The following is an 11,031-nucleotide window of genomic DNA, read 5'->3' on the forward strand; positions in this document are numbered from 1 at the left end:
CGAGGATCAATGGTGGGGAGGAAGAGTGACGAGGAAAATGTGGCAGGAGGAGGACTGCGGGGTGACCTTCATTGCGACTCGTCCACTGCGAGCCCAGTTCCTGAGGACCCTCATGTTACTTTACAAGGCGGTGGTCCAAATGTCTTGTAACCCCTCCCCCCGCCCATTGCATTCTCTAAAACTTAAAAAATATTCAAGCGAGGTTTATTTAAAACAGAAGCGTATATACAAAGGGGAAAAAATGTTAGGGGGTCAATTAATTTGGGGTGACAAGACATCTGGACCACCCTGCACATCTTATATATAATCTAACCACTAGTTGCTATATAATTATACCGGACGACTGACGCGGGGGTGAACCACTCTTTATTACAAAGCATGAAGGAATGTCCTTAACGCTCGTGACGTCACTCCACATCGACCAGCCCCCCTCATTAATATTCATGAGCAGGTGACGTCCTCCAAATGTACACCCCCCCCCCACCCCTCATTAATAATCATGAGCGGGTGACGTCACTGAATATGGAGTACTCCTCCCCCCCCTCGTTAATCATGAAAAGGTTACGTCCTACAAATGTACACCCCCCCACCCCTTATTAATATTCATGAGCCGGTGACGTCACTGAATATGGAGTACCCCCCCTCACTAATAATCATGCGCAAGTGACGTCACGCCACATCGAACAGCCCCCCTCATTAATAATCATGAGCAGGTTACGTCCTACAAATGGACACCCCCCCCCCCCCATTTTTATTACCTACTTTAATGAGCCAAGAATGTCTGTGTGCAACACTCGTGACGTCACTCCAGGTCTACAGCCCCCTCATTAATAATCATGAGCAGGCAACGTCACTCCACATGGAGCACCCTCCCCCCTCATTAATAATCATAAGGTGACGTCCTCAAAATGGACCCCCGCCATTCATAATAATTAGCGACTGACGTCACTCCACATGGGGGGGGGCGAAGCGCCTCCTCCCCCCTCCTCGGCGTCCACTCACAACCCTCACCACAAAGGCAGAACCCTCACGTCACGCGATCTCCGTAACGCTGTTGAGACATCAAAGTAAAAAGGACGTCATGATGAACAAGGGATTATAACCTTTAAATGAAATAGCTCTGTGTCACCGCGGCCTTACAAATTGCACACGAATTGATGCAATGAATATAGCAAGTCGCGGTCTGCTTTTTTCGCTTGCAAGTTTCAGATTTACTGCAATGCACCCGTCGTCCTTGGACGGGCAAAAGGCTCGTGAAGGAATAATCGTGTTAGGTGAGAGGAGAGCGAGACACGGCGTCCGCTTTTCCAAGAATGTTCTGCAAGACTAGCGGGAACATAACGGGGACGTTTCGGCCCCGACAACCGCCGCCACAACACGAGAACATCACCCACCGGGGATAGAAATGCGTTGATGAGTCAATGGAACCGTGGAACAGACGCGCTTGCTCGGCCTGGCACGATTCATTTAAATCGGATTGTTACATTCACAATACGAGCATTGAATCGTTTCGTGTAAGAGTCGATGACTGCGTATTTGAAGGGCCCCATCATGGGTTGTAATAAGGATGCGTGTCACCATGTTGAGGGGGTAAAACACAACTCAAAAAGACCACGACGTCTGTTTGACATCACGTGGTGGGAAGGCGAAATGGAGCAAACAAACAAACATCGTAACGATTGGATCGTACAGAAAAGGAGGCGACAATAATGACGACCTGTGTCAGCTCGTACAATCGCCGTGGACTCGTGAATCGTCCCCAAGTTCGATCTCTGCACTCGGGACGAGCAGCGCCGGGAATTCCACCCCGTGGGTGGTTCCACATCACGTGATCGGCCGTGCCCCTATTGTGACGCTCAAGAGTCACGTGCGAGTTCTCGGGAGGTCACGTGGCTCGACTCGGCAATACGACGGCGGGTGAACTGCGCTTGTGAACAAATTGGTAATTTACGCCCGCGGCTGCTTCGATTATAATCGAGCTCCAAATAATTATTTGGAGCTTCTCACTCGTCTAGGGGGCCGTCCATAAATGACGTCACGCACCTAGGGGGGTGGGGTCAGACATTTGTGACGATGTGTGACGAGGGTGGGGTGAGAAATTTGACATCACTAATTGTTATAACACTACAATGACAATAGTTTAAAGCGATTTGAAGCATGTTTTATTTTCAAAATTGTTTGGGGTGGGGGGGCAGAGCTTTCTGACGTCATATTTGAGGGGAGGTCTGACTTTTTGTGACGCCGTGTGACGAGGGGGGGGGGAGTCAAAAATCGTCCAAAATCGCGTGACGTCATTTATGGACGGCCCCTAGGGTTTCCCACGACGTATTGCCCCGCGTGGTCGTATTCTTGTAGGGAAGTTAACCGGTTACTTTAGGAACAATCTATTAAATATTCTACGGCTTCACCCCTCCCCCCCCCATGTTATTCTGTATAGGTAAGCAAAACGACGGTTTTATATTATCCGTGCTTTCATTTCGTCCAGGCCACCGTGGGTGCAATGGAGAATATTGTCTGTGCCACGTGGCCGTTTTCAAACCCCTTGTTCGACCCACGTGGCCAGCCGCGGCCTTGTTAAAGTATTATAGTTTAACTGCAGTCGTTTGCACGCCCATCTGAAGAGCTCGCTAATGTTTAGTGTTGTGATATATATATATATACACAATTGTATTGCGATGCAAATAAACATCCCGGATTTATTTGAAGGGACTGGTTGAGGTTTTAGCATTTTTTTTGTAAATACCAGTGGTGGTTGGTCATCAACATTCCCATTAGAGGCTTAGGGACCGTTCATAAATGACGTCACGCACCTAGGGGGGGGGGGGTCAGACATTTGTGACGATGTGTGACGAAGGGGGCGGGGGGTTTAAGAATGTGACGTCACATCAAAATGCGCAACTTTAAGTAAATATAGACAACACGTTCTACTTAATTAAATAGACTTTTAAATAAATATTTTCTCCTACAACACTCAGAGTGCAGCGCCACATTAAATACGCACTACAATGACAATAATTTAAAGCGATTTGAAGCATGTTTTATTTTGGGGGGGGGGGCAGAGCTTTGTGACGTCATATTTGAGGGAGGGGGGGTCTGACTTTTTGTGACACCGTGTGACGAGGGTGGGGGGGGGGTCAAAAATCCTCCAAAATCGCGTGACGTCATTTATGGACGGCCCCTTAGCGATCGAGGTGTACAGGCAGTGCAACTGCCCCAGGGTCCACGCGCCGGAGAGCACTTGGCGTCGGGATACGAAGAGGGAGCGGGGAGACAGACAGGGGACCCCATTCCATCCCTTCCACCAGGGCTTAATGCCACCACGACTGACAAAACATACATCAATATATCTTCTTGGTTCTTTCGGTAAAGTCACGTAGAAGGGAAGTAATAAAATAATAATAAAACACAATAAAATAATACGTGACTTTACCGAAAGAACCAAGAAGATGATCCCTGCAGTCACGAAAGCTTTAAATCGCAAAATACATCATTATAGTCGATCATCATCATCAGTGTCAACCATCATCCTCCTTTTCAGTTCTGCTCACGATAAATTGTAATCATTAGTGTCACCCTTTGTCCTCAACCAAGTTCACTAAAACCTACAAGTTCTCGTATTAGTTTCTAGATTTGAAGCTTTCGTGACTGCAAGGATTCATACTCTTTGTTTTTTTTTCGGTAAAGTCACGTATACCTTACCGAAAAAAACCAAAGAGTATGAATTCTGTTTAACACGTAGCAGGTTTTCGCGACCAATATTATTCATAATCAACGTTTTGGGTTCAGATCGCGTTATTTATAAATGTGTCGGCGAATTGCCGATGATGCTGGATGCAATTACCAGCGAAACGTCGTACTAAAAAAATTGTAAATGTTGTGGTTTCACGCTTCAACACACCGGTGGGCTAAAACTGAACTATTTGTCTTTTGTCAACGTGACACTTTTACTGATTGGCCGTGTCGGGTGGTGGAGGGTTACGACACATTTATAAATAACGCGATCTAAACTCAAAAACGTTGATTATGAGTATGAATTCTAGTAATTACTTTCATAACTAAAATATTTATTAGATTTTTACAATATTACATATATAAAAAATCTGATGCTACGTATCCCTCTTCACTAATATTTCGTCCCATCCTTACAGATAAATAAGTTTCATTGCATTTCTAGTTTCAAATTAAAAGAAACAGCCATGACAGGCCTGAGCAAGTGGTGGAAATTCCACACTGTATGGTCCGGAACCAGTCAATGCATATGACAAACATTGTTGATTTCGATTTAAAGCTTTCGTGACTGCAGGGATTCCATCTTCTTGGTTCTTTCGGTAAAGTCACGTAGAAGGGAAGTAATCAAATAATAAAAATAAAACATAACAACGTAATAAAATAATTATTTTTTATGTTTTGTTTTTATTATTTTATTACTTCCCTTCTACGTGACTTTACCGAAAGAACCAAAAAAATTAACATTGTTGATGTTCAGCAAAGTGGGACTCGCGTTATTCATCGGAGGGACGATGGCAAAGACGGACCCCGGTGATCCCGACCAGGATTTGAACATGGGCCCTTCTGAGTTGAGTTCTTCTGGCCACAGCGACACTTAAATCACACACCCAAGAGGCGGCCGGGTGGCTCAGATCCTGGTCCTGCGCTCAATTTTAGATCAATTTCATCTCCAAAAATAAATAGTTTGACTGTAATGCGGCAATTGCTGTAGCAGGGAGGGTGGGAAAGTGGTGTCGCTTTTGTGTGTGGACCCAGGGGTCGTTCATTTGAAGGGATCTCAGAAGTAGCTCTGTAATTATCCGCTTCCGTGCCCCACCATTCTCCAACACGAGGGCCCGCAATCTGCTCGGCGAGACCGAAGAATGGGTACGAGGTCTCAAGCCGTGACGGCAACTGCACAATCAGGATAAGATTGTGGAATACGAAAGTGTAAAAACAAGCACACCACAATCAACTTTTTTGAACAAAATATATTTATTTATCTCCTATGGACATCTCTCACACCACACAAGCATTCGATTTTAGAAATGCGCTCAGAAATTCCCAGTGTATCACAGCAAACCTGACGCACGAAAATGTGGCTCGAGATTTCACGGATTCATTGAATGAAATGGGACGTCTTCTTGGTTCTTTCGGTAAAGTCACGTAGAAGGGAAGTAATAAAATAATAAAAATAAAACATAATAAATATATATTTTTATTTCCCTTCTACGTGACTTTACCGAAAGAACCAAGAAGATGAATCCCTGCAGTCACGAAAGCTTTAAATCGAAAAATGAAATGGGGCGGTCACACAGCAGTGTCTAACACTAGACGACAGTCTCCATTCGTGATCACTCACGGCCACCTTGGCAGCCATGCAATGATCCATCAATTCGTTCATTAACTGTTGATCCTTATCACAACGCAAGAATACATTGTTTTAGATTCGTGAACATGTTCTTTAGACTGACGTTCAAAAACGATCCGAGTACAAACTAGACAGAACAATCACAACAGTACGAAGCAACTCAACAATGCAGAATGATAAAGACACGACGGACAATCAAGACGAGGCAGATGGGAAAAACCAGGCAACACAGACGGTTCAGACGAGACTGAGCAAGCCCGCACAAATGATACAAGTCAATCACGAATAAATGTAATAATCTTTTCTTGAATCATATCGTGACCCAGAATTGTGGTAATTCATTGCATCACACAGAATGTGAATCGATGGTTCAGCCAAGGAGGTTGGTGTTGATGTTTCCTTAAGGCCGTTATCAGTTTACTTACACTCAGATCTAGAGCCTGAACCCAGGATTTCATCACTTGCGAGCTACATGTCTCTAATATGGCAGAAGTAGCCAGGTGGCTCAGAGGTCAAGGTGCTGAGCTGGCACTGCAGAGATCCAGGTTTCAAATCCAGGCAGCTGCCTGTGATTAAACGGAGTTCTCACGTATAAGTTCATTGTCTCAGCCCGGTAACCAAACAACTCATGGCATTACAAGTAAAAAAAATAAAAATGATCAGTTTGACTGTCATGCAACCATTATGACTCGATGTGGGTAGGTGGAGTGTAAAAGTGTGGCGCCCTGTGGACCAGGGGTCACTTGATGGGATCTCAGAGGTAGCTCTGTAGTATCCCCTTCCGTGGGCTGATTTCCACATTCGTATCTGTGCGAGAGATACGAATGTGAATACTGAAGTCTCACGACACCAACGGTAAAATTGTGAATAAAAGTGTCTCTACTGTGGACCCGCTAAGATACCTAGGGCTAGAAATTTGGAACTTTGATAGAGACACCTGACCGATAGCTTGAACCCAAGAATCCAGGCGTTCCAGCAGAACGAAATGATAACTGTGAACCTTGATTACAGAGACCTCGATGCAGGGCTTAAACCCAAACCCCCCAAGAGGTTACTGGTCCCGCACCTCCGATTAGCACAGTTGGCGACGCACGGTGCAAAAGAAGTTCAACACACATAGAACATGGAACGAGCCAGGACAGAATGCTCCGGGGTCTCCTTTACTCGCCCTTGTATCGGGGAGGACGCTTTTCCTTGAAGGCGAGGAGACCCTCCAGACGGTCCTTGGTCGGGATCACCTGGAAGCCACCACACGACACGCGTCATATCACTACAAAAACAAAAAATCCCCCGTCTTAATTTTGGAGATTTCGTGACTGCAGGAATTATTCTTTGGTTCTTTCGGTAAAGTCACGTATAAAGATAAAATAATAAATTATAATAGCATACTACGACGTTTCGATTGCAACACAAGCAATCATCATCAGGTATAAAAGAAATAGCAACAAAAATCTAACCAGAAAACTATAGACAGACATACAACAGATATCACAAAGATACACAGAGAGCAACACGTATCGGCACAAAGAGAGAGATCGTCTCTGTGACGAGGCCTCTCTATATTTAAGGCGAGGCCTCTCTATATTGTGCCGATACGTGTTGCTCTCTCTGTGTGTCTTTGTGATATCTGTCTGCTTATATGTCTGTCTATAGTTTTCTGGTTAGATTTTTGTTGCTATTTCTTTTATACCTGATGATGATTGCTTGTGTTGCAATCAAAACGTCGTAGTATGCAATTATTTAATTTATTATTTTATCTTTATACGTGACTTTACCGAAAGAACCAAAGAACAAAATCCCCCGTATCGGCTTAACAGACAGTTGGTGCAAGTGGTGACAGTGAGCACCACTCTCAAGGCCAGCACGGCACATGAGGGGGTGGGTGGCCAGCACCACACCGCACCAGGTACTCATTTGAGGCTGAATCGACCTAGGACGGGTTCAGATAATAGTCACTGGTGTCGGCCCTCAGCGGGAATCGAACTTCAGTCGTCCGGTTCGTAGCTCAGCGCGCTAACCGCTACACTACTGCTGTCTATAAACTGTCACTACAGTTCACAGACACAGTACAAAGGCATACACATACACACAAATACAAGTCTCACACACCCACAAACCCATACACCTTCCATTACTACAGGCCACTCAGCTCCAGGTCCCCCCCCCCTTCCTCAGTTCCAAACACATCTGTCACTACAGTCGACGCATCTGCAAGTCAATGCCATCACACATCATTCCATCTCTCCTCGACCCAGAACGACGCTCCCCGTTATCCCTGGTACCCAGGGAGTTTGTTCACCCAGTCACCCTGACACGGCCAGTGTGAACCGTCTCACCTGCGCGTAGCACGCCTGCTCAAACGCCATGCCCGTGGCCAGGTCCACCTGTGGAAACAGCCACGGGAAGATCCATTAAAGTGAAAGCCCCCCCCCTCCCCCCCCCCGTTCTGCCCATATCACAACGCTGCGGCCAAACGGAACGGGACTCGCAAACAGAATGTCTTGAGGTCAAATCGGCCCTCCCTCGGGTCCATAAATTCAGTATCATTTTATGGGCTGTCAACTGTGGTTGTCCGATTGAGAAACTGTTCCCCATGTCATAGGATGGTGAAATTTACATCGGGAAATGGGTTCTTATGGGTTGTTGTTGTTATTTTAATGAACATTTTGTGGAGCGGTTGCTCAAGGCTAGAGACAGAATGGCGAACGACAAGAGAGCGCAGGTAAAAGACAATGCAAGTTAAATTGCATTTAATGAGAACGTAAAAATAAGTGTACAGATGGGACAGTCCAGACGAGACAGAACCAACAATTATTACACTCGTTTTTTTTTTTTACTCAGCAAAGCCTCCCCGAGTCTCATGCTCTTTTTGAAGAGGGTCCTGCCAGGTTTTCCGTAGTAGGAGAGAGGGGGGCGTCGGGAGGGGGGGGGCATGAATGTCATATAGATTCCAATTAAGTAATGTGTGCTTTTTTTTGTTACTTGGCAAATTTGGACCACGAAGCCGTCACACAATGGCCGACGCTCCTATGAATGACGTCGAAACAACACCTCACACGTGAAGCAGCAAAGGGGCAGCACAAGTGCGATAGAACAACGATGGTGCACGCGAGACATTGCAGACAAGGCAGGCAGGACAAACGAGACGGTACAAAGGGAAACAGGCCACCGACGTGGCAGCACAAATTAAACATTCCAGACTGAGCGCATCCAGACAGAAGAATAATGAGACAGTACATATGACACGACAGAATCCTTGAATTGGGACAATGTATAGCATTTTAGGGGGGGGGGGCGGCACAGGGTGGTGAGTCATACAAGCGCGGGGTTTGTGTGTGAACCACGTGTGTGCGATTGTAATCGTGTCCTCGGGGCCCTGACAGTGCACGGTCAAGAGTCTCACCTCAGCACCGCGATCGATGGCCATCTTAGCCATGCGGAGAGCAACAGGGGCCTAGGAGGGAAAAAAGACACACGCACACGTGGGCATGTATATACACACACGTGGGCATGTATATACACACACGTGGGCATGTATACACACACACGTGGGCATGTATATACTCGTACGTGTAAGCATGCTCATACACACACACGGTTTGTCAGTAAGAGTCAACATTACGCAAACGACAAAGCTTTCCCAGAGAATCGTGTAAGACGATTGGTGCAATCAATCAATCAAACTTTAATATAGCGCCCTTCAAAAAAAACCTCATCAAATCGTCACTGAGCTCTTGACATGTATAACTTGTTATGTGCTGGAATTAACATATTGCTCCAGGTACTCATTTTAGGCTGAGTAATTGCAGGGGAGCCTCAGGAACTGGCTGAAATGTTCGCCGCTGTTACCGGTCATAAGTGGATATCAAACTCAGGTCGCTGGGTTCTTGGCACAGCACGGCACATTAATTACTCCGCTACCACTCCCCACACACATATACATACACGTACATACATGCATACGCGCGAATATAAATCTATCCCTGTTGATCCAGCCGAACGAGAAGCTGCTTGGCCATGCGGTGGGGCTGGGCATCAGGGCAACGTGACCCAGCCAACGCAATATTGCCTGCCGGAACAGTAAACAGATGGCACTCTACCCCCGGCCTCTGGGCATGTGTTGTTATTACATCATCGGAGAACCTCACATAATCCAACCTGGTTAAACCCCCCCCCCCCCCCCCAAAGGATCGTGTGGGCAGCAAGCCTCAAGACGGATTGCACCCGGGCAGTGTCAACGCTTCGAGCAGGCACAGGGTGGTTCTGTCATGCCGCGCGCGCGAGTCACGGTGACCTCTACCGCTCGACGTCTGCTGATGGAGAGTTTAGTGCAGCCTTCAGTGGGACCCCCAGTGGGAGGCTTTGCAACAGTCCCTGTGTGGAAGGCAGCCTGGCGGAGCCTAGCGTCTCGGTCAGAGAGGGTTTAGAGACAGATTTGCGATCGCTTTGTCAATCCGCTGCGAGACGAAGGCCTGTCCACGTTGTGCCGATCACGACCGTTCTTTACCACGGCTGGTCGGCGGCGGTCGGTGAAGCAAAACCGGTCCTCAGGACTGGATTAGGTATTAGCTTTGGCCAGGAATGGGAACGCAGGTCACCGGGTTCGTAACGCAGTGTGCCAACCACTGCATGGTATTATATTAATCACCTAAAGACAGAGCGGGTTACTGAATAGCGTCTGAATTCGCGAGAATTCGTGAAATCTTAGAGGAGCTGTGATTGGTTTCTTGTTCAATTGTATAGAATAATATTTTACAGCCCCTTGGCAATCCACTGGTGGATGAAGGCCTTCCCAAGCTGTGTCAGTTGCAAGCATTATTTGACCATACTTCACCACGCTCAGAAGTTTACAATGGCTGCGCATCTCTCTCTCTCTCAGGAGGTTCACATTGGTCGTGCTTATTGTCTCTCTCTTTTCGGAGGTTCACAATGGCCGTACTTGCTCTGTGTTCCTAAATTGAAAACTCTTTTCTTAAGAACTGCTTTTTGCGTTTAGTTGTTGTCTTTCCCCGCACCTCTGATTATCACGGTTGACTACGTTAAGGTGCAAAAGACGGTCAACATACATCCCTCTTGAAAAGTTCACAATGGCCCTGGTATGTGTGTTTGCAGTTAGCGTGCTGTGCTACAAACCTGGCAACACGAGTTCGATTCCCGCTCATGGCCAACACCAGTGACGATTATCTGAAACGGTCCTGGGCCTCCCCTAGCTCGACTCAGCCTCAAATGAGTACCTGCTATGTAAGCCTCGCAACAGGTACATCGCACCAGGTGTGGCGATGGCCACCCCCCCCCTCGTCTGCCATTGCCGGCCTTCATAGGGGCTCGCTAACAGCACTTGCCCCAACAGTCTGTTAAGGCTACACGGGGGATTTTTGTCTTTTTCGTCTCTCTCACAGGAGGTGTCACGACGAGTCGTCACCTGCGTGCGGATCTCGCGGGCGAGCTCCAGGGCGGAGAGGAAGGCGGCGTCCCCCAGTTGGTTCTGAGCGACGTCTCGCGACACGAGGCCCAGCCCGCCGCCTGGGCCCCGTCCAGCACGCGGGCCGAGAAGATGAGCTCCTTCGCCACGGAGGCCCACGAGGCGGGGGAGACGCTGGGTCCCACCTACACGGGGACGCACGGGGCACGGCTCTTGAGCACGGGGGGTGCGGGGGACACGGCGGGAACAC

At 47.5% G+C, this 11,031-nt stretch overlaps 1 pseudogene; it reads right to left on the reverse strand.

Moving 5' to 3' along the window:
- Positions 1–5,216: 5,216 nt before the first annotated feature.
- LOC133346336 (methylglutaconyl-CoA hydratase, mitochondrial-like) overlaps positions 5,217–11,031 on the reverse strand; it is a 6,939-nt pseudogene continuing 1,124 nt past the window's right edge.

The sequence above is a fragment of the Lethenteron reissneri genome, chromosome 24 (genome assembly GCF_015708825.2).
Source record: "Lethenteron reissneri isolate LAM-NWPU_2019-01 chromosome 24, ASM1570882v1, whole genome shotgun sequence".
Classification (NCBI taxonomy): Eukaryota; Metazoa; Chordata; class Hyperoartia; order Petromyzontiformes; family Petromyzontidae; genus Lethenteron; species Lethenteron reissneri.